The 24166-nt window shown below is 43.0% G+C and overlaps 1 protein-coding gene across 8 annotated transcripts in view; it reads left to right on the forward strand.

Moving 5' to 3' along the window:
* The first annotated feature begins 11 nt into the window (after positions 1-11).
* LOC111968857 (myelin transcription factor 1-like protein) overlaps positions 12-24166 on the forward strand; it is a 204474-nt gene continuing 180319 nt past the window's right edge. For all 8 annotated transcript variants that reach the window (XM_070445226.1, XM_023994773.2, XM_023994769.2 and 5 more), the window contains exon 1: positions 12-160. The gene's annotated coding sequence lies outside the window, so the exon portion shown is untranslated. The remainder of the gene's footprint in view (positions 161-24166) is intronic.

The following is a 24166-nucleotide window of genomic DNA, read 5'->3' on the forward strand; positions in this document are numbered from 1 at the left end:
AGAAAGAAAGAAAGAAAGAAAGAAAGAAAGAAAGAAAGAAAGAAAGAAAGAAAGAAAGAAAGAAAGAAAGAAAGAAAGAAAGAAAGAAAGAAAGAGAAAGAAAGAGGACGGACATACTGGAGCATAAAAAAGTTTGGGAGAAGACTGCATTCTGAGACTGGTGGGTTACTCTTCTTCTTTCAATCTTCTTGTGAGTGCTTTGACTTCTGTCAATGATATGTTTGATAAGAGTACATTGTCAAAAGAGGGTTATAGCTAAAATTGAAGGAGAATATTACTTAGAAGTTAAGATAGTGAACTATGCAGTATGACATTTGCTTAGAAATGCTTGAGTCTCAGCTTATTTAGATATTTAGAATGTTGATATGAAATGTGTATTCACTGTATATTGTGCTTTACATTGGAATCTCTGATGCCAAGCTTTGTTTAGCTGAGTTGTTTGATTGAATGGCAAGTAGAGTGTTGAACTCCTTCTGGAATACTTCTACTTTTTGTTGAATTTTCATATTGTTGATATATTCATGTTTTATATTGTTTTGGAGATTTGATGCCTTAACAAACCTTTGAATGCTCTACATTGTTATTATTCCTTTATAGCATGCAGCTAACATTGACTGTTTTGAATCCTCATACATGGTTAACTATACTGAACAAAAATAGAAACGCAAAATGTAAAGTGTTGGTCCCATGTTTCATGAGCTGAAATAAAAGATCCTAGAAATGTACAAAAAGCTTATTTCTCAAAATTTGGGGGCATAAATTTGTTTACATTACTTTTAGTGAGCATTTCTCCTTTGCCAATATAATCTATCCACCTGACAGGTGTGGCATATCAAGAAGCTGATTAAACAGCATGATCATTACACAGGTGCACCTCGTGCTTGGTACAATAAAAGGCTACTCTAAAATGTGCAGTTTTGTCACACAGTACAATGCCAAAGAAGTCTCAAGTTTTGAGGGAGTTTGTATGCTGACTGCAGGAAAGTCCACCAGAGCTGTTGCCAAAGAGTTAAATGTTCATTTGTCTACATTAAGCTGCCTCCAACATCTTTTTAGAGAATTTGGCAGTACGTCCAACTGGCCTCACAACTGCAGACCACATGTAACTACGCCAACCCAGGATCTCCACATCCTGCTTCTTCACCTGTGGGGTGAAACTGTGGCACAACCGGAGAATTTCTGCACAAACTGTTAGAAACCTCAGGGAAGCTCAGGGAAGCTCATCTGCATGCTCATCGTCCTCACCAGGGTCTTYACCTGACTGCAGTTCGGTGTCGGTACAGACTTCAGTGGGCAAATGCTCATCTTCGATGGCCACTGGCACGCTGGAGAAATGTGCTCTTCACGGATGAATCCCGGTTTCAACTGTACCGGGCAGATATCAGACGTGTGGGCAAAGTGCCCCATGGTGGCAGTGGGGTTATTGTATGTGCAGGAATAATCTACGGACAACGAACACAATATAATTTTATCGATGGCAATTTGAATGCACAGAAATACCGTGATGAGATCCTGAGGCCCATTGTCATGCCACTGGTGGGTGGCACCATGATACCATGGCACAGAGCAGAAGGCTGAGGCACTGCAACATGTCTCTCTGGGTGAAGAAAACAGACCTTTACAAAAAAGCTCTAAATCTGAAAATGAACTGAAATAATTGGGTGCCTGTCTCCTCTTTTTTTTTTTTTTTTACCAACAATTGACTTTGTGGGAGGGAATAATAATGAATGCACAAATTCTGTCCACAAATGTTCTCTAATCTGGCTATTTAGAAATGGAAATCAAATGGGTTCCAGAAAAGAAATATATAATGTCGCTGCTGGATTATTACATTGCATATTTAGATAGATCATTTGTATTTTCCCATAGCCTTAGGGATGTAGATCTCAATATGCTGTACACAATGTACACCTTTTATAGAACTGGGCTGAGTCAGGGAAATGTTGACATGATGTCCAGCTGAAGTTGCATGGTGAAGGGACATTTTGTACAGCTGAGTCTGCATGTGAAGGGCTGCTCTGACATGATGTCCAGCTGAGGCTTCATGTTGAAGGGACATTTTGTCCAGCTGAGACTGTATGGTGAAGGGATGTTCTGACGTGATGACCGGCTGAGGCTGTATGGTGAAGGGATGTTCTGACGTGATGACCGGCTGAGGCTGTATGGTGAAGGGATGTTCTGACATGATGACCGGCTGAGGCTGTATGGTGAAGGGAGGTTCTGACATGATGCCCGGCTGAGGCTGTATGGTGAAGGGATGTTCTGACATGATTCCCGGCTGAGGCTGTATGGTGAAGGGATGTTCTGTATACTTTTCTGGTGTCAGGATGAGGAAGGAAATGTTTTGCTTATCATGAGTGTGTTGGTAAGAGAGTGAGGGGAGAGAAAGCGGGAGAGAGAGGTGGGATAGAGAGCGCGGGAGAGAGTGTGTGTGAGACTGTGTGTGTCTGTTTCTGTATGTGTGTGTGTGTGTCACCGCGGTGCCTAACTTGCTTTACTGTGTAGGCTGAGAACAGGGAGACAGCCAAATGTGATTAAATTATAGAGGGATAGCACCCTCCCTGGCTCTCATGCGACCAGCTCCCGGGAACCCCCTCCCTCCCAATCTGGACTCAAGGTTAGGCGTAGCATAGTAAACTGAAATTATTATAATACATATGGTATGGTATCTATTAATTTGTGGATATCTATCCTCCATTTTATGTGATATGTTACATTACAATTCGTATGATATGTTACGAATTGCAATTCATACAATATGTTACGAATTTCCAATACGTGTGATATGTTACGATTTCCAATTGGTTGTGACTAACGTTAGCTAGGTTGCTAGGTGGCTAATGCTAATGTTAATGTTAGCTGTGGTTAGGGGTTAAGCTTAGGGTTAAGGTTAGGTTTAGGAGTTACGTTAAAGGGGTTAAGGTCAGGTTTAGGGGAAGGGTTTGCTAACATTCTAAGTAGTTGCAAAGTTGCTTTTTGCTAAAATTACAAAAGTTGTCCGTAATGAGAGTTGAACACTCAATCGTAGGTTTTCTAGACGTTCACGTTATACGCCCACCAACGACCCTCCTTTCGGTTTTTGTTATCTGAGTAAGGGAAATGCTGTATGTATTTTGAAAGATGAGACATTGAGGATTATAATAAATATCGCTTTGATGTCATGCAAGCAAGCCAAACACTCATGAGTCCAAATGTGCACATCACATTTCCACAGCATAAAAGGAATGTCACATTCAGTGTCAATTTTGTTTGAGGTACAGTTACAAGATGACATGGTGTCATACCCTGGGTTGTTCTGAACACAATGAGTCTATGTTTGTCTTTTGTGAAGGAAATGTGCTGCAGCCCAGGCACCTGAATCCACTCATGACTCCTTTCTATGTGCACCAAAATTACAATCTGTTTCCCTGAATTGTATTGTGAAAACCTTGAAATATCGTTTTTTATAACTTAGTTAGTCATGTTGGCAATAGAACACGCTTTCAAATGATTCCCACTTGTCCCAGATTGCGATTTATAATGGGCGATTTTTGGACTGCGTAAACAACAGTAATTGTGTAATGGTGGGGATGCAGGGTTGTGTTCCAACCAAACCTACAAATGTGCTTGCTCTAGTTCTTCAATGGCAGAGCTAGGACAGCTCAAAAAAACACCTTATAGTTGAAGACTTTTCTTTGAGTCATAAAAGTGCATTGCAATTACTTAGGAACTGTGCACACTTCGGAGAGGTGTGTGGACACTTGGAGACAACAGTTATAGTCCTCTCACTCAWACCCTTGTAACATGTTTGTCTTATGTTGCACCTACCTCATATTATCATGTTACTGAATGTATTCAAAATATTTTCAAATTTCGTTATCAACAAATGCAGTGAAAAAAAAGTACAGTAAATGTAAAATGCACATAAAATCAACAATGTAATGTTTGGATTCAGGTGAGCTGTTGTGTTCTAACCATTGGTCTAATAATTTTCCATAATCTCCAAACTGTTTTATTTCAATTGCTACCATGGTTATGCATATGCTTTTCATATTTCTTCTGTAAGAAACATTTCAATTTAGCCCTATCCATATAGGCCAAGTCCCACGAGTGTAAAGGGTTAAGTAACCTTCTGTTTTATATAACCATACCAAAGGTAACATATCATACTAATTTGTTTCTCGGATTAASGTTTACTATGTTACATCTAGTCTATGAGACCAGGCTGTCCCTCCATCCCTCCCTTTACCCATCCCTCATCTCATATATTCACCCTCTTCTTCAGCATCTCAAGGATCCCACATAATCAGAACAGTCTCAGGWGGCCAGACAGATGAAGATGGAGCTGCATTAGATAGCTACCGTTTTACGGGCTCCTGACCAATTTTGCTAATTGGTGTATTTTGTTTTTACACTGATCTTAACTTTTTTTGTTCATAATATTTCCGCGATCATTTCCTACGACAGAAAACAGCTTCTGGACAACAGAACAGCGATCACTAAACTAGATTTGGATGAAGATGTCTACTTCAACGAGTCAGCAGCTGTGAATGTACTGCTCATTCCAGTCCAGGCCCTAATCCCTGGGAATCAAAAAAGGAAGAGATGATGCAAGAGAGGCAAACAAGCGGGCTCCCTGACGAGACTACGTCGGCGAGTTAATAAACTGCCTCCACCTTCCGTTCCCTTGGCGAACGAACTGGACAAGCTCCATTCGAGACAATGCTATAATTGGGACCTGAAGAACTGTAATATRCTATGTTTCTCGGAGTCGTGGCTGAACAAGAACATGGATAATATACATTTAGCTGTTTTTTTAATGCATCGTAAAGACCAGCAGCTTCGGGTAAGGCTATGGGGGAGGTGTGTGTCTTTGTTAACAATAGTTGGTACGCAATCTCTAATATTAAGGAAGTCTCGAGGTTTTGCTCACCTGAGTTAGAAAATATAATTAAAACCTATATTTTTTGTAGCTGTCTATTTACCACCACAAACCAATGCTGGCACTAAGACCGCCCTAAAACAGATGTATAGGGCCATAAGCAAAAAGAAAATGCACATGCAGAGGCAGCGCTCCTACTGGCCAGGGATTTTAATGCAGGGAAACTGAAATCCGTCTTACCACATTTTAACCAGCATGTCACCTGTGCAACTAGAGACGAAAACACTCTAGTTCACCTTTACTCCACACACAGAAGCTCAAACAGCAAGTGCCAGTGATGCGCTCAATACGGATGTGGTCCAATGAAGCTGATGCTAAGCTACAGGACTGGGATTCATCCGATAACATTGAGGAGTTTAACGCATCAGTCACTGGCTTCTTTAATAGGTGCATTGACAATGCCATCTCCACAGTGACCGCACGTACATATCCCAACCAGAAGCCATGGATTACAGGCAACATCCGCACTGAGCTAAAGGCTCGAGCTGCCGCTTTCAAGGAACGGGACACTACTCGACCTCTGGCGAGCCATCAAACAGACAAAACATGAATACAGGACTAAGATTGATTCCTACTACGCCGACTCTGAAGCTCGTCGGATGTGTCAGAGCTTGCAAACTATCATGGATTACAAAGGGAAACCCAGCCAGAAGCTGCCTAGTGATGTGAGCCTACTAAAGAAGCTAAATTCCTTCTACGCTTGCTTCGAGGCAAGTAACACTGAACCATACATGAGAGCAACAGCTGTTCTGGATGACTATGTGATCTCTCTCTCCGTAGTAAGTAAGACCTTTAAACAGGTGAACATTCACCAGGATGCGTACTCAGAGCATGCACTCACCAGCTGGCAAGTGTCATCATTGACATTTTCAACCCCTCCGTGACCCAGTCTGTAATACCTACAGTACATGTTTTATGCAAACCACCATAGTCTTTGTGCCCGAGAATGCAAAGGTAACCAGTCTAAATGATTGCCACCCCGTAGTACTCATTGTAGCCATGAAATGCTTGGAAAGGCTTGTCATGGCTCACATCAACACCATCATCCCAGACACCCTGGACACACTCCAATTCACATACCGCCCCAACAGATCCACAGATGACGCAATCTCTATTGCACTTCACACTGCCCTCCCCACCTGGACAAGAGGAATACCTACGTGAGAATGCTGTTCATTGACTGTAGCTCAGCGTTCAACAACATAGTGCCCTCCATGCTCATCACTAAGCTCAAGACCCTGGGACTGAACAACCCCCTCTGCAACTGGATCCTGGACTTCAAATCAAATCAAGCTTTATTTATACAGCACATTTCAGACATGGAATGCAACGCAATGTGCTTCACAGGAAAAAATTAGAATAAAAAGTTAAATATTTACTACACAACAAATATAAGAGGATACATTTTTTTATAAAAATCATTCCCAGTTTCGGCCCCCCTCAAGTTCTCTGGCTGGCTATTCCAGAGGCTGGGGGCATAATAACTAAAGTCTGCCTCTCTTGACCCTAGGCTTTGGGATAGTTAAAAAGCCATTGCCAGAGGACCTGATGGACCTACTGGGTACATAACTTAAAAGCAGGTCTGACATGTATTGGGGTGCACAATTGAGGATTGATTTAAAAACGAATAGAAGAACCTTAAAATTGCCCCACCTTGGCAATGTTCCTCAGGTGGTAAAAAGCCATCTTGGTCACATTCCTAATGTGTGATTTGAAATTGAGTTCAGAATATGAAATAACACCTAGGTTGTTTATCTGGAGTTTTATCTTTAGTGTCRGTGAATTCCAATCTGCAGCCAGATTCTCAATCTGTGCATTGGCTCCATCGATAAGTACCTTGGTCGCCCCCAGGTGTTGAGGGTAGGCAACAACACATCCACCACTCTGACCTTCAACAAGGGGCTCCTCAGGGYTGCGTATTTAGTCCCCTCCTGTGCTCCCTCTTCACCCACGACTGCATGGCAGCGCACGATACTCCAACACCATCATTAAGTTTGCTGAAGGCACAACGTGGTTTGCCTGATCACCGACGACGATGAAATAGCCTACAGGGAGGAGGTCAGTGACCTGGCAGTGTGGTGCCAGGACAACAACCTCTCATTCAACATCAGCAAGACAAAGGAGCTGAACGTAGACTTCAGGAAATGGAGGGCCGAGCACGCCCCCATCCACAACGACGGGGCTGTTGTGGAGCGGGTTGGGAGATTCAAGTTCCTCGGTGTCCACATCACCAAAGAATTATCATGGTCCACACACACCAACATAGTTGTGGAGAAGGCCCGAGAGAGCCGTCTCCAAAAAAAAGATTTGGCATGGTTCCTCAGATCCACAAAAGTTCTACAGCTGCACCTTGTAGAGCATCTTGACATGCTGCGTCACCGCTTGGTATGACAGCTGCTTGGCATCTGACCGCAAGGCGCTACAGTACGTAGTGCGTATGACCCAATACATCACTGGGGCTGAGCTCCCTGCCATTCCGAACCTCTAAACCAGGCGGTGTCAGAGGAAGGCCCTAAATATTGTCAAAGAATCCCACCACCCAAGTCATAGACTGTTCTCTTTGCTAACGCACGGAAAGCAATACCGATGCACCAAGTCTGCAACCAACAGGACCCTGGACAGCTCTACTCCCAAGCCATAAGACTGCTAAATAGTTAGTCTGGGTAGCTATTGGTTAACTACTTAACTATCTGCATTGACCCTTTTTGCAGTAACTCTTTTGACTCATCACATATGCTGCTGCTACTGTTTATTAACTATCCTGTTGCATTTTCACTTTATCACTACCTACCGTACATGTACAAATCTACCTCAATTACCTCGTACCCCTGAACACATACCCCGTGTATATAGCCAAGTTATCGTTACTCATTGTGTATTTATTCCTTGTATTATTTTTCTATTATTTCAATTTTTTCTCTCAGCATTGTTGGAAAGGGCCGGTAAGTAAGCATTTTACTGTTGGTCTACACCTGATGTTTACAAAGCATGTGACAAATACACTATGATTTAATTTGAGAAAATCGGTTACTGGTGGGATTTCAAAACATACTGGGTACTTTTGGCAACATTACTTTACAGTTACATGACATGGAAGTGTTGAGGTATTTATCACAATACATTTGTTTGGTATAAAAAGTAATTAAGCAAGTTTGTTTTTAATCAATTTCCAACAATCCATTTAAATACTATTGATATCTCTTTTTTCTAGATAATTACATTGGTTTTGTTGATTGAGTTCCGTTGGCTAGCCTGGATACAATAATAGGTTTTGTTGATTGAGTTCCGTTGGCTAGCCTGGATACAAATAAATAGGTTTTGTTGATTCGAGTTCCGTTGCTAGCCTGGAATTTTTTTTTTTTTTCTTTTTTTTTTTTTTTTTTTTTTTTTGTTTTTTTTATTTTTTTTTTTTTTTTTTTTTTTGTTTTTTTTTTTTTTTTTTTTTTTTGTTTTTTGGTTTTTTTTAAATAATTTTTTTTTTTTTTTTTTTTTTTTTTTTTTTTTTTTTTTTTTTTTGTTTTTTTTTTTTTTTTTTTTTTTTTTTTTTTTTTTTTTTTTTTTTTTTTTTTGGTTTTTTTTGTTTTTTTTTTTTTTTTTTTTTTTTTGTTTTTTTTTTTTTTTTTTTTTTTTTTTTTTCTTTTTTTTTTTTTTTTTTTTTTTTTTTTTTGTTTGTCAAAAATAGTTTGTGATTGAGTTCCGGTTGGCTAGCCTGGATACAATAAAGAGTTTTGTTGATTGAGTTCCGTTGGCTAGCCTGGATACAATAATAGGTTTTGTTGATTGAGTTCCGTTGGCTAGCCTGGATACAATAATTTTGTTGATTAAAGGTCCACTATCGTAGGAAGAGTGTTATTGTCTGTGAAAATTAAACTTTCTTTAATGATTTCTTACAAAACAACATCTGCACAGAATAACCTCATAACCATTTGTTAACAGTTTCTCTAGTTATATTCCTGGCAGCTGGAGAAGTAGTGCTGTATCTCTACAATAACGACAGCATCACTCTAGTGGGTTGAAACTGAAACGCATGTCTAAGATATGAWCCTTTAACTCTTTACACCATAGGAATAGGGGAGTGTGTGTGTGCGTGATTGTGTGCTAGTGTGTGCATGTGGGTTGAAGGATCTCCAGGCTTGTGTGGGAGTAGCATGTCCCCACCCCCAAGCAGACTAATGAATGAGCCCCATAGGAATTCCATACACACTAACCCTACTGGGTCATATAGCTACARGCCAGTTAGCTTGTCTGTGCTGTGCTGTGGACAGCATGACTATGGTAATGTTAGTTTGTCTGAGGTGAGTAGAAGCAGGTCACATAGTCACACACCCACTACCATTATTTTAGGGCTCCTGAGTGGCGCAGCGGTCTAAGGCACTGCATCTCAGTGCAAGAGGCGTCACTACAGTCCCTGGTTGGAATCCAGGCTGTATCACATCCGGCCATGATTGGGAGACCCATAGGGCGGTGCACAATTGGCCCAGCGTCGTCCGGGTTTGACCGGGGTAGGCCGTCATTGTAAATGAGAATTTGTACTTAACTGACTTTCCTAGTTAAATAAAGGTTACATATGGGACCCAACTGCTGGGTAGTTGGGTCACATAGCAACACTCTAGCTAGCTAGCCAGTCTCGATGGATGCGGCTAGCACGACTGTGTACTATTAAGCGATATAAGTCTGCTAGCATGACAGTGTACAAATATAGAGAGTTATAAGTCTGCTAGCATGACTGTGTGCAAATATAGAGATGTATAAGTCTGCTAGTTTTACTCTGTGAAAATGTGACTCTATTAAAGTGAGATGGAATGACCGTGGGCTAACACTAGCATGCTAGCCTGTCTGACACAAACAAGGAAGAATTGCATGGTCACATGACTGTGTGTCTGTCTGTTTGGGAGTCGATGAGTAAGCCCCCTGGTCGAGGGTGTTCCTCCCTTTAGAGCGTGTTAACGCCAGGCCACCCAGGGGCCCAAGAGAGGATCACACTACCCCCCTGTGGAGACAGCTAAAGAGGCTTACAGCCCAGCTAGCTAGCCCCCCTCAGAGCACGCCCATGACACAGTTTCTCTCTGATTCACACTCAGGAATGTATTTATATAACTACAGTATATATACTGTACATCGTCCAGAATGATGGAGGATGGAGGAGGTCGATGCTTATGATGATTCATAACTAGGATCAAATCGATTAGGCCGTGGTCAGGATTCATTTAAACATGTACATACCATTTCTATTTAGATGTTGTTCATTTTTATTCCCTATAGCTAATGTTACTCGTTGGTATTATCAAGATGAGCTTGACTGAGTAAACCAGTGGCAGGATGTTGAAGAGACATTGATGTGCCCTTACAATCACTGAATGACGTGGTTCAGCTGGTTTTGTGATGGGATAAATCCAAGGTAAATTCTGCAATGTCAATACTGATCCTTCCATGCTCTGAGAAAGGGGGATCTAGTGTGCCTCACTGGTTCATGACAGGTTTCTGTAAGGCTTAAGAATCAATGCGCTGATGAGTGAAACCAAACTGTACCAAATTTGGATAGGTAGTCATAAAATCCTATTTGATGGCAAGATTAAGCTACCACATTATTAATACCTATTTAATCTTTTGAGATTTTACCAGAAGTGTGAAAGGGAATAGGGCTATAGGTGTTGATTTGGAATTGGTCATCTGTCTAAGAACACATTGCTATCCTCTTCAGCCCTCTCCTCTCCTCGGGGACGGAAGCGGCCCTAGCAGCCTCACGCCTCCCTAGCATTCTGGGGAGGGGGGGGGGGGGGTACGTGATGTATTTCCTGGCGGGCAGGCCAATTAAAAACCAATCAGGCCTGTTGAAGTGTGTGCATGGTAATGGAAAAGCCAGGAGAGTGGAGGAGAGCAGTGATTAATGGACACTTTCACCTCGTGGCATAACAGGCTCCCATTCATCACCTCACCTGTCCTGCATAGGGTCGGGCTGGCACTCCGCCTCCACGCCTATACACCACTGTCACTACCATACATATATGTCACTACCATACACATCTGTATGAGTTACACTGGCTGTGACGGGGTTATAATGCAGTGGATGGGAGCTGGATTAGTCACCGTCCTATGTACTGGGTCACAGTAGGCTATACACCAACTATTGGCCTCCCCCATAGTACACGTTCATTGCAATGCACTGATTTTATTCAGGAATGGGATATACTTTATTTTCCCTAGTTAACTCAGATTTATGATTCTGAGGGAAATAGCCTGCTTGTATTTGACCCAGTGGTGCCATTGTGAGCGTTAGCCGGCACACATTCAAGCCAACGATTGTATTAACAGTGAAAAGGCTGTTCCAATTCAAGAGCTGCACTGACCTGTTTCACWCAGGCAGGCAGGTAGGTGGGCAGGCTGGCACCTGTAAATAATAATTTGCATAACTTGGTTTGGCCTTCTTTCATTAAGGAAACAAATTAAGAGCTTTATTCCAAAACACTATATCCATTTTCAGAAATGTTTGTAAATTATCTTTACTGTTTAAAGAAATGATGAAAGAGATTGGTGTGCTTTTCACTATCTAATCATGGGTTGGGGTTGTTCAATGACTGACATGTATTAGTTTAAAATCTATCACTTGATGATTTCAATTCAGAGACAAATGATCATGTTTTTCACAAAATGCTACATAACTGCCTCACTCTCAGAGAAATAAATCAAATCAAATTCAAATAAAATTTTATTGGTCACATACACATATTTAGCAGATGTTATTGCGGGTGTAGTGAAATGCTTGTGTTCCTAGCTCCAACATTGCAGTAGTATCGAACAATTCAGTAGTATCTAAAAACGATTCACAACAATACACACAAATCTGAAAGTAAAATAATGGAATTAATAAATGTTGGTGTCACATTGTATAAATGATTGGATACAGGCTCAGGAATTCGTAATAGGGGGGTTTAAGACTCCACCCAGAATATACAACGTGCCATGAAAAGGCACGGGGACGATGCCCAAAACAAACACGTATACAAAAACACAGGGATGTAACCCACACAAAAGAGTGATGTAAGAGGTGCGTAATTGGCTGCAGGGAAGTCAGGCGCAGGAGAGCAGAACTGGGTAATAACCGGAGCAGTTTAAATGAGGCAAAACCAACGACACCCAGAACAACAAAATATGGGTTGAAATAACCCGTCTCAAACCAGTCGATAATGCACAATCACTTTAAAACAAACAATTCCACACACATACATGGGGGGGAACAGAGGGTATTATACACGTCACGTAATGAAGGAATGTAAACCAGGTGTGTGGGAAAACAAGACAAAACAAATGGAAAATGAAAGGTGGATCTGCGATGGCTAGAAGACCGGTGACGTCGACCGCCGAACGCCGCCCGAACAAGGACAGGAACCGACTTCGGCGGAAGTCGTGACAAGTGAGATAAAACCTCTAATAAATTCACGGGACAAGACCTGAAATACACTACACAGGGCGAAACCAGTAATAACAAATGCACAACAATACACTGGACGAGACCCGTAATAACAAGTGCACAATACATGCTGCACGAAAGCCGAAATAAAAAGCACAGGTACTCACATACCAACGGACGTGTGAACAATAATCAACCAGGACAATGGGGAACAGAGGGCACAATTATACACATACTAATCAGGGGGAATGGGAACCAGGTGTGGGTAATGAGACAAGACAGTCCGGGGTTGGTGGTAATGATCCAGTTCAGTGACGCCTAGAAGGCCGGTGACGCAGACCTCTGGAGCTGGTGAACGGAATGAGCAGCAGTACCGGGGGAAACTGGGTGGCATTGACTAAAATACAGTAGAATAGATTACAGTATATACATATGAGATGAGTAAAGCAGCATGTAAACATTATTTAAACATGATTAAAACTTCTTATGGCTGCAGTCCCGTTAACGGGATCGATATGACAACAGCCAGTCGAAGTGCAGGCGCCAAATTAAAAAAACAGAAATCTCATAATTAAAATTCCTCAGACATTCATGCGTCTTATATCATTTTAAAGGTAATCTTGTTGTTAATCCCACCAAAGTGTACCAAATGTCCATTTCAAAATAGGCTGTTCAGCGAGGACTACAAATGAATATATGTTAGTTCACCACAAAACCACAATAATCACAGCCATTTTTTCCAGCTAAAAGATAGCTTCACAAAAACCAGAATAGAGATTAAAATAATAATCACTAACCTTCGATTATTTTCTATCAGATGACACTCATAGGCTTAATGTTACACAATACATGCATGTTTTGTTTGATTAAATTCATATTTATATAAAAAAATAGCGAGTTTACATTGAGGCGACTAGATTCACTAGTGGCAAAAACATCAAATGACTTTGCATAGCCACATCGTTTCAACAGAATACTCATAAATATAGATGATAATACAAGTTATACACATGGAATTATAGATATACCTCTCCTAATGCAACCGCTGTGTCAGATTACAAAAAAACTTTACGGAAAAAGAAACCCAAGCTATAATCTGAGACGGCGCTCAAAGTAAAACACACAGCACCGCAAAGATGGCGTCAACTAAACAAGAAAATATATGATAAATATTCCCTTACCTTTGATGATCTACATCAGAAAGCACACCAGGAATCCCAGGTCCACAATAAATGTTGTTTTGTTCGAAAAAATCCGTTATTTATGTCCAAATAACTTATTTTGTTAGCGCGTCTTGTTTACATATCCAAACGCTTATCTGGTCAGCGTTATATCGGACAAAAACTTCAAAAAGTGTGATATTACCGTCGAAGAAACATTTCAAACTAAGTACAGAATCAATCATTAGGATGTTTTTAACATATAGCTTCAATAAAGTTCCAACCGGAGTATTCTTTCTTGTCTTCGTGAGCAATGGAACGCAAGTGAGTACCATGAGGAAAAAGCATGATCAGAAAATGGCTGCTTGATGGACACCTGACTGATTCTGCTATCATTCTCTCCCACAACATCATAGAAGTCTCATTATAATTTCTATTGATGGTTGACATCCAGTGGAACCCCTAGGCAGTGCACAATCATTCATATCTCAAGGGGATTTCATTAGGGACTCTGGTGAATACATACAAGCTCAGATTTCTGACTTCCTGTTTTGACTTCAGTTTTAGAAACTTTAGAGTGTTTTCTATCCAATACTAATAATAATATGCAAATATTAGCAACTATGACTGAGGAGCAGGCCATTTGATATGGGCACCTTTCATCCAAGCTACTCAATACTGCCCCTTCAGCCATAAGAAGTTAAAGTGACTAGTGTTCCATTATACATTTGTTTAATAAAGAACTGTATAAATTATACATTTGTGACATAAATATAAAAAATTGAAAAAATAATATATATTTACACAGTAATATGAGATCTGTTTGTGAAACATTTACATTTTACATTTTTGTCATTTAGCAGATGCRTTTATCCAGAGCGACTTACAGTAAGTGCATACAGTACATAAGATAGCTAGCTACTGTAGTTGAATCAACCACATATCACAGTGAAACATACAGGATACATTCCATTCCAGCTAAACAATGGATATATAGCATTTTGCAAAAAAATGCATTTTCATACACACCTAAAATCTATAAATAAAAAATCTGAGAACAGTAATAATAATATATACACACACATGAAGGTATGCATAAGCAATGATTTATGATGAAAAAACACAAATGTGATATAGCGTTTTGAAATAAATTCTTCAAACGCAGCTCAGAGAACTTGACAAAGGGCAGTTAAGACTATTAAGTTATGCATGATATCATTATGATCAAGCCAGAGTGTTGTCACTGATGATAATCAATTAGAAGCGTTTTAATTTATTACAATCAGTATTTAGCTTGCTTTGACTGCTAAGAGAGGATGGGATAGCATTTTTTTATATTTTCACCTGCAGGCATCACATGTAGTGTCAACCCCCCCCCCCCCCTCCCTGCCCCCATCCTCCCACCTACACATGCCTTCTGAGAGGGAGGCAGAAATGTGAAGCCATGAGAAAGAGAGAGCGAGGCATTGCTAAGATCTCTCAGAAATGCTCATTCCAACATCCCTGATGGATTTTTTACCTCACCATTAACTGTCTTTTTACATTTGAGGTCTGTGTTTTTTTTGTTACTTTAAAAAAAGAGGAAAGAGAAGGAAAAATCAATGAAAAAAGTAAATCCTCCCTACCTCCTTGTTGGGCTGGGGAAAAGCGGTGCGATATTGGAAAATGATTAGAAAACATCCATCCATTATTCATTAGTTAGATTGGGGAGGGCGCCCACTTCCTTATTATGCATGGTGTTTAAATCAGATTTGTCGGTTTTGATCACTGTAAAATCTCCCAGTTGCACAGTGGCAATATTGGGTGAATATTACACTGTCTAATGGGTAATTGATAACGGCAAGTGACACTGGTTGGGATGAATGGGCAGAAGGAGAATGGAGGGGGGAAGAAAGAATGACTGTTGAATATAGCTGTGCATATAGTGGATAGATGGTTTATTTTTCACATTTGATTACAACACCAGAGAAATCCACTGAAATTAATAAACATCTCTTTCAAGACCAGAAGACCGCTCATATTAAACCACAATTAGACCACAATCAAATTAAAATTACATTATCTATGACTTCTAACAATCATGGCAAAAGTTATGTCGACAAACTTTACCATTAACCTGACCGGTTGTGTTATTGTAAACGAGAATCTGTTCCACAATGACTTTCCTGGTTAAATAAAAGCAAAATAAATGAGTAGAGCTGTCCGTGTACTGCTGCTTGTGAGTGTGAGTGTATATATACAGTGGGGAGAACAAGTATTTGATACACTGCCGATTTTGCAGGTTTTCCTACTTACAAAGCATGTAGAGGTCTGTAATTTTTTATCACAGGTACACTTCAACTGTGAGAGACGGAATCTAAAAACAAAAATCCAGAAAATCACATTGTATGATTTTTTAAGTAATTAATTTGCATTTTATTGCATGACATAAGTATTTGATCACCTACCAACCAGTAAGATTTCCGGCTCTCACAGACCTGTTAGTTTTTTTTAAGACGCCTCCTGTTCTCCACTCATTACCTGTATTAACTGCACCTGTTTGAACTCGATACCTATATAAAAGACACCTGTCCACACACTCAATCAACAGACTCCAACCTCTCCACAATGGCCAAGACCAGAGAGCTGTGTAAGGACATCAGGGATAAAATTGTAGACCTGCACAAGGCTAGGATGGACTACAGGAACAATAGGCAAGCAGCTTGGTGAGAGGAGAGCAACAACTGTTGGCGCAATTATTAGAAAATGGAAGAAGTTCAAGATGACGGTCAATCACCCTTGGTCTGGGGCTCCATGCAAGATCTCACCTCGTGGGGCATCAATGATCATGAGGAAGGTGAGGGATCAGCCCAGAACTACACGCAGGACCTGTGTCAATGACCTGAAGAAGCTGGGACCACAGTCTCAAAAGAAAACCATTAGTAACACACTATGCCGTCATGGATTAAAATACTGCAGCGCACGCAAGGTCCCCCTGCTCAAGCCAGGGCATGTCCAGGCCCATCTGAAGTTTGCCAATGACCATCTGGATGATCCAGAGGAAGAATGGGAGAAGGTCATGTGGTCTGATGAGACAAAAATTTAGCTTTTTGGTCTAAACTCCACTCGACGTGTTTGGAGGAAGAAGAAGGATGAGTACAAACCCAAGAACACCATCCCAACTGTGAAGCATGGAGGTGGAAACATCATTCTTTGGGGATGCTTTTCGCAAAGGGACAGGACGACTGCACCGTATTGAGGGGAGGATGGATGGGGCCATGTATCGCGAATCTTGGCCAACAACCTCCTTCCCTCAAGTAGAGCATTGAAGATGGGTCGTGGCTGGGTCTTCCAGCATGACAACGACCCGAAACACACAGCCAGGGAAACTAAGGAGTGGCTCCGTAAGAAGCATCTCAAGGTCCTGGAGTGGCCTAGCCAGTCTCCAGACCTGAACCCAATATAAAATCTTTGGAGTTAGCTGAAAGTCCGTATTGCCCAGCGACAGCCCCCAAACCTGAAGGATCTGGAGAAGGTCTGTATGGAGGAGTGGGCCAAAATCCCTGCTGCCAGTGTGTGCAAACCTGGTCAAGAACTACAGGAAATGTATGATCTCTGTAATTGCAAACAAACGTTTCTGTACCAAATATTAAGTTCTGCTTTTCTGATGTATCAAATACTTATTCATGCCAATAAAATGCAAATTAATTACTTAAAAATCATACAATGTGATTTTCTGGGATATGTTTTAATTCTGTCTCTCACAGTTGGAGTGTACCTATGATAAAAATTACAGACCTCTACATGCTTTGTAAGTAGGAAAACCTGCAAAATCGGCAGTGTATCAAATACTTGTTCTCCCACTGTATATATATGTGTAACGGTCGTTCTCCTCCTCTTCGTCTGAAGAGAGAGGAGTAGGGATTGGACCAAAGCGCAGCGTGAAATGTTTACATAATGATGTTTTTAAAGTAAAGACGAAAACACGAAAACACTTTAACAAACTACAAAACAAAATAAACGATGTAGACAGACCGAGACTTACAATATACGAAGAACGCACGAACAGGAACCGACTACATACACGAACGACAAAACGAAACAGTCCCGTGTGGTAGACATACAGACACAGGAGACAACCACCCACAAACAAACAGTGAGAACACCCTACCTTAATATGGTTCTCAATCAGAGGAAACGTCAAACACCTGCCTCTTGAGAACCATATCAGGCAACACATTAACCCCAACATAGAAACACAAAACATAGACTACCCACCCAGCTCACGTCCTGACCAACTAAACAAAGTTAAACAAAGGAAAAATAAGTTAAACAAAGGAAAATGACATAACCCCCCCCTTAAGTGCGAACTCCGGCGCACCAGCATAACGTCAGGGAGGGTCTGGGTGGGCGTCTGTCCACGTGGGCGGCTCTGGCGCTGGTCGTGGTCCCCACCCCACCATAGTCACTACCCGCTTTCGTAGCCTCCTCAAAATGACCACCCTCCAAATTAACCCCACTAGATTAAGGGGCAGCACCGGACTAAGGGGCAAGCACCGGAATGAGGGGCAACACCGGAATGAGGGGCATCTCCGGAATGAGGGGCATCTCCGGAATGAGGGCATCTCCGGAATGAGGAGCATCTCCGGAATGAGGGGGCATCTCCGGAATGAGGGGCAGCTCCGGACTGAGGACGGATCCGGCTGTGGCTCTGGCGGATCCTGGCTGCTGGCTCTGGCGGATCCAGGCTGGACGGCTCTGGCGCGATCCAGGCTGGACGGCTCTGGCGGATCCGGCTGACGGCTCTGGCGGATCCTGGCTAGACGGCTCTGGCTGGCTCATTGGCTGGCTGACGGCTCTGGCTGCTCATGGCTGGCTGACGGCTCTGGCTGCTCATGGCTGGCTGGCGGCTCTGGCTCTCATGGCTGGCTGCGGCTGGCTGCTCATGCTGGCTGCGGCTCTGGCGGCTCATGGCTGGCTGGCGGCTCTGGCTGCTCATGGCTGGCTGGCGGCTCTGCTGCTCATGGCTGGCTGGCGGCTCTGGCTGCTCATGGCTGGCTGGCGGCCTCTGGCTGCTCATGGCTGGGGCTGGCTCTGGCTGACCGCCGTTTTTCTGGCGGGGAGGCTCTTGGCTGATCCTGTTCTGCGGAAGCTCTGGCTGATCCTGTCTGGCGGAAGGCTCTGGCTGATCTCTGTCTGCTGATGGCTCTGCATCCTGTCTGGCGGGAAGGCTCTGCTGATCTTCTGGCGGAAGGCTCTAGTGGCTCCTGTCTGGCGGACGGCCTCTAGCGGCTCCTGTCTGGCGGACGGCTCTGAAGCTCAGTACAGGACGGGCGCTTTGCAGGCTCAGTACAGACGGCGGCTTTGAAGGCTCAGTACAGACAGGCGGCTTTGAAGGCTCGGGACAGACGGGCAGCTCTGACGCTCGGGACAGACGGCCCTACGCTCGACGACGAACTCGTGACAGACGGGCAGCTCTGACGGCTCGGACGAACGGGCAGCTCTGACGGCTCGCGGACAGACGGGCAGCTCTGACGGCTCGGGACAGACGGGCAGCTCTGACGGCCTGAGGCAGACAGAACAGCTCTGGCCGGCTGAGGCGCACTGTATGCCTGGTGCGTGGTGCCGGAACTGGAGGTACCGAGCTAAGGACACGCACCTTCAGGCTAGTGCCGGGGAGCAGCAACAGGGCACACTGGACTCTCAATGCGTACTATAGGCCTGGTGTGTGGGTACCGGCACTGGTGTACCGGGCTGAGGCACGCACATCAGGGCGAGTACGGGAGAAGAACAGTGCGTACAGGACTCTGGAGACGCCACAGGAGGCTTGGTGCGTGGTGTAGGCACTGGTGGTACTGGGCTGGAGACATGCACCACAGGGCTAGTGCGTGGAGGAGGAACAGGGCTCTGGAGACGCACAGAAACCGTGCGTGGTGTAGGCACTGGTGTGTACTGGGCTGGCAGAGGTGGCGCCGGAAATACCGGACCGTGCAGGCGTACTGGCTCCCTTGAGCATTGAGCCTGCCCAACTTACCTGGTTGTATGCTCCCCGTCGCGCCGACCAGTGCGGGGAGGTAGAATAACCCGCACCGGGCTATGTAGGCGAACCGGGACACCAGGCGTAAGGCTGGTGCCATGTAAAGCCCCCGAGGAGACGCACTGGTGGCCAGATGCGTTGGGCCGGCTTCATGACATCCGGCTCAATACTCAATCTAGCCCGGCCGATAAGAGGAGCTGGTATGTACCGCACCGAGGCTATGCACACCGTACAGGAGACACCGTGCGCTCTACTGCGTAACACGGTGTCTGCCCGTACCCCGCTCTCCCACGGTAAGCATGGGAATGGGCGCAGTCTCCTACCTGCCCTCGCCACACTACCCTTTAGCCCCCCCCCCCAAGACATTTTTGGGGTTTCTTCACGGGCTTCAGCCACGCCCCCGCTCCTCATACCACCGATCTTGGGCTTTCGCTGCCTCCATCTCCTCACGAGCGCAGCGATATTCCCCTGTCTGAGACCAGGGTCCCTTTTCCGTCCAATATTCCTTCCCCAAGTCCCACGAGCCTGTTTTTTGGCCGCTGCTGCTGGTCCTCTCACGCTGCTTTATCCTTTGTGAGGTGGGTGGTTCTGTAACGGGTCGTTCTCTCTCCTCTTCGTCTGAAGAGGAGGAGTAGGATTGGACAAAGCGCAGCGTGAAATGTTGACATAATGATGTTTATTAAAGTAAAGACGAACAACACGAAAACACTTTAACAAACTACAAAACAAAATAAACGATGTAGACAGACCTGGACTTGAGACTTACAATATACGAAGAACGCACAAACAGGAACCAACTACATACACGAACGACAAAACGAAAACAGTCCCGGCTGGAGACATACAGACACAGGAGACAACCACCCACAAACAAACAGTGAGAAACACCCACTTAATATGGTTCTCAATCAGAGGAAACGTCAAACACCTGCCTCTAATTGAAAACCATATCAGCAACACATTAACCCCAACAAGAAACACAAAACATAGACTACCCACCCAGCTCACATCCTGACCAACTAAACAAAGTTAAACAAAGCAAAAATAAGGTCAGGAACGTGACAATATGGATGTGTATACATTTGAAGTCGGAAGTTTACATACACCTTAGCCAAATACATTTAAACCAACAATTCCTGACAAAATTCCCTGTTTATGCAAGTTAGGATCACCGCTGTATTTTAAGATTGTGAAATGTTAGAATAATACTAGAGAGAATGATTTATTTCAGCTTTTATTTCTTTCATCACATTCCCAGTGGGTCAGAAATGTACATACACTCAATTAATATTTGGTAAAATTGCCTTTAAAATTGTTTAACTTGGGTCAAACGTCTCGGGTAGCCTTCCACAAGCTTCCCACAAAAAGTTGGGTGAATTTTGGCCCATTCCTCCTGACAGAGCTGGGTAACTGAGTCAGGTTTGTAGACCTCCTTGCTCGCACACGCTTTTTCAGTTCTGCCCACACATTTTTCTATAGGATTGATGTCAGGGCTTTGTGATGGCCACTCAATACCTTGACTTTGTTGTCCTTAAGCCATTTGCCACAACTTTGGAAGTATGCTTGGGGTCACTGTCCATTTGGAAGACCCATTTGCGACCAAGCTTTAACGTCCTGACTGATGTCTTGAGATTTTGCTTCAATATATCCACATAATTTTCCTCCTCATGAAGCCATCTATTTTGTGAAGTGCACCAGTCCCTCCTGCAGCAAAGCACAACATGATGCTGCCACCCCTGTGCTTCACGGTTCGGATAGTGTTCTTCGGCTTGCAAGCCTCCCCCTTTTTCCTCCAAACATAACAATGGTCATTATGACCAAACAGTCCTTTTTTTGTTTCATCAGACCAGAGGACATTTCTCCAAAAACTACAATCTTTGTCCCCATGGTGCAGTTGCAAACTGTAGTCTGGCTATTTTATTGCGGTTTGGAGCAGTGTCTTCTTCCTTGCTGAGCAGCCTTTCAGGTTATGTCGATATAGGACTCTCTTTACTGTGGATATAGATACTTTTGTACCTGATTCCTCCAGCATCTTCACAGTGTCTTTGCTGTTGTTCTGGGATTGATTTGCACTTTTCGCACCAAAGTACGTTCATCTCTAGGAGACAGAACGCATCTCCTTTCTGAGCGGTATGACGGCTGCGTGGTCCCATGGTGTTTATACTTTGTGTACTATTTTGTGAACAGGATGAACGTGGAACCTTCAGGCGTTTGGAAACTGCTCCCAAGGATGAACCAGACTTGTGGAGGTTTACCAATTTTTTCGAGGTCTTGGCTGATTTCTTTTGATAGCCCCATGATGTCAAAGCAAAGAGACAACTGAGTTTGAAGTTAGGCCTTGAAATACATCCACAGGTACACCTCCAATTGACTCAAATTATGTAAATTAGCCTATCAGAAGCTTCTATGACCATGCATCATTTTCTGTAATTTTCCAAGCTGTTTAAAGGCACAGTCAATTTAGTGTATGTAAACTTCTGACCCACTGGAATTGTGATACAGTGAATTATAAGTGAAATAATCTGTCTGTAAACAATTGTTCATGCACAAAGTAGATATCCTCACCTACTACAAAACTATAGTTTGTTAACAACAAATTTGTGGAGTGGTTGAAAAACTAGTTTTAATGACTCCAACCTAACTGTATGTAAACTTCCGATGTGTAAATATAGAGAGAGAGAGAAAATAGAGAGAGAGAGAAAGAGAGAGAGATGGTGTGTGTGTGTGTGTGTTGTGTGTGGTGTGTGTGTGTGTGTGTGTGTGTGTGTTGTGTATGTGTATGTGTTGTGCGTGTGCGTGTGCGTGTGCGTGTGCGTGTGGTGTGCGCGTCGTGTGTGTGTGGGATGTTGGACGAGATGGTGTTTTAGTCATTTTGTCTCTGAGGGTGGCCTGATCCCAGCCTTCAGCTCCGGTTCAGAGGACAGCAGGAGCACTGGCTAGCCTCCTTAGGAATGACAGGCTCAACCCACCAAGGATTCATGTACAGACATACACATGCACACATGCATACACGCTCATGCACATACACACACATGCATGCACACACAAACATACGCACACACGCTCTCAGTCGCACACACACACTCTCAGTCACACACACACAGCTCAGATCAATGCTACAATAGAAGGTTCTAGACATGGAGCCTTTGTTAGGCAAACAAAAAGTATTCATCATTTGACCACTTATTGCTTGCCCTTCGACTAAACAAATCAAACTCTGAACAGAGGAATCCTGCCATGTTTGTTTCAGTTAACAATTGGAGTGCACTTATTTTTTATGACGTTTAAAAACTCCCTTTGAATTGGTGAGATTGTGCTTGTGATATTAAGCGATTGATTTATTTTCAAGACACTTTTTGGACCCCTCCAAAAAGATAGTTTCAGTTTAAAGAAACTAATCTATTGGTAAATCTATCGCAGACAGGTTCCAATGAACACACAATCATGGAACCTCATCAAAAAAGATAACATGATTTATATTCTGAGTTAGAAACTTCACTACAGTCTTATTGTATGATAGAACTACATCTGGCTGAATGAGATATGACCAAACTTACCAAACAAACAAACCCATTATTATGGTACTACGCTTCAATACCCCTGTTTTGGCTGTTTACTGTTATAATGAGTACATATTGCAGAGATGTGAATAGTTACCCACTTGCGGTATTGAATTCACAATCTTTTGATGCAGGCCTACAACACGGTCACACATGATACAACACACCTCCATGACAACCAGACTGCCTCTGGTTTCATTTAACACTGCACTGACCGGGCAGCGTGAGGTAGAGTCTTAAGCCACGTTAGCTAACACACGCTAGTGTGAAGAGTGTGGCTGTTGTAGAAACAAAGAYCAACATGTACCAGCCATCAGACTATATTCCAATACACAGGTGGAGCTCGAGGGATGGCCTTAAAATGGGTTTTATACATGTGTTTTATTTACAAGTGACAATTTGGCAAAGTAAAGGTTGGATGGAAATAAAATCTCTCTGTTGAATGTAGTCTATAAACTCAGTCTATAACACACTTACTTCCTTATAGATTATATGTTCTGCCTTGTATGGATAATCAGTCATCCAAGTTGTTTCAGTTTCCAGTTCTATATAGACACACACACACATGCACACTGATAAGGGAGAACTTACTGATATTGTCCTCACGCAAACTGTGGAAGAGTTGTGGGTCTGTTGTTTTAAATAGCCAAGCTGAGATAAAGAGGTTGAGACACAGACAGACGGACGGACGGACGGACAGACGGACGGACAGACGGACAGACGGACAGACAGAGATAGAGACCAGTGGCGGTCAGGACTGTTTAAGATGAGGAAGAAAAAGAAATCGTGAGCATGTCCTTATTTCTATTACAGCATATTGGATGACCGTCATTCATATTCCGTTCACCCAGTTCAATATAACAGCGATAGGTTTAGGCTACTACATGATACTAACAGTATATCCATCATGAGGTTACTACATCCTAGCCTATGAATGAAAGTTTACAATGTAGATGCACACAGGTCGAGAGACAAATTTGAGGTGACATACTGACACATGGACTGAGGTGACATTCAATTTCGCCTTGCACACTCTTGCTTGGATCTAGCTGATATATGGTATGATCATTAGTCCAACAGTTGCAAACGAGAGTTTCTATT

Source organism: Salvelinus sp. IW2-2015, linkage group LG9 (genome assembly GCF_002910315.2).
Source record: "Salvelinus sp. IW2-2015 linkage group LG9, ASM291031v2, whole genome shotgun sequence".
Lineage (NCBI taxonomy): Eukaryota > Metazoa > Chordata > Actinopteri > Salmoniformes > Salmonidae > Salvelinus > Salvelinus sp. IW2-2015.